This window comes from Micropterus dolomieu, linkage group LG03, assembly GCF_021292245.1.
Source record: "Micropterus dolomieu isolate WLL.071019.BEF.003 ecotype Adirondacks linkage group LG03, ASM2129224v1, whole genome shotgun sequence".
Classification (NCBI taxonomy): Eukaryota; Metazoa; Chordata; class Actinopteri; order Centrarchiformes; family Centrarchidae; genus Micropterus; species Micropterus dolomieu.
The window spans coordinates 24,130,236-24,130,579 of record NC_060152.1 but is presented as its reverse complement, the minus strand read 5'-3'; positions in this window follow the sequence as shown (position 1 = coordinate 24,130,579).

The window sequence follows — 344 nt, the reverse complement described above, 5'->3', positions numbered from 1 at the left end:
CTGATGCTTTGGAGTCGAGCAGGAGGAAAGCCTGGGAAGGCTAGAGGGGTCCCAAAACACGGTGTCCTGGATGTTAGCGGTTGCGCTAAGAGAAACAATCTGTTTGGCTTGTACTGAAGCCACATCCATAAAGCCAGTCAGCAGGGAATCTTTCTCTTTGAGTTCCTCTGAAAGTCGTCGGATGTCTTCCATAAGGTCAGCAATCTTCTTGTTCGCTTTCTTAAGGAGTGTGCAGTCCTCATGGGGCAGAGTTATTTCGACTAGCATAGTCACCGGAGCTTTGTTGCGATCAGTAGCGTTGATCGCGTTTTTACGGTCATCTATCTTAAAATCCATGTCGGATG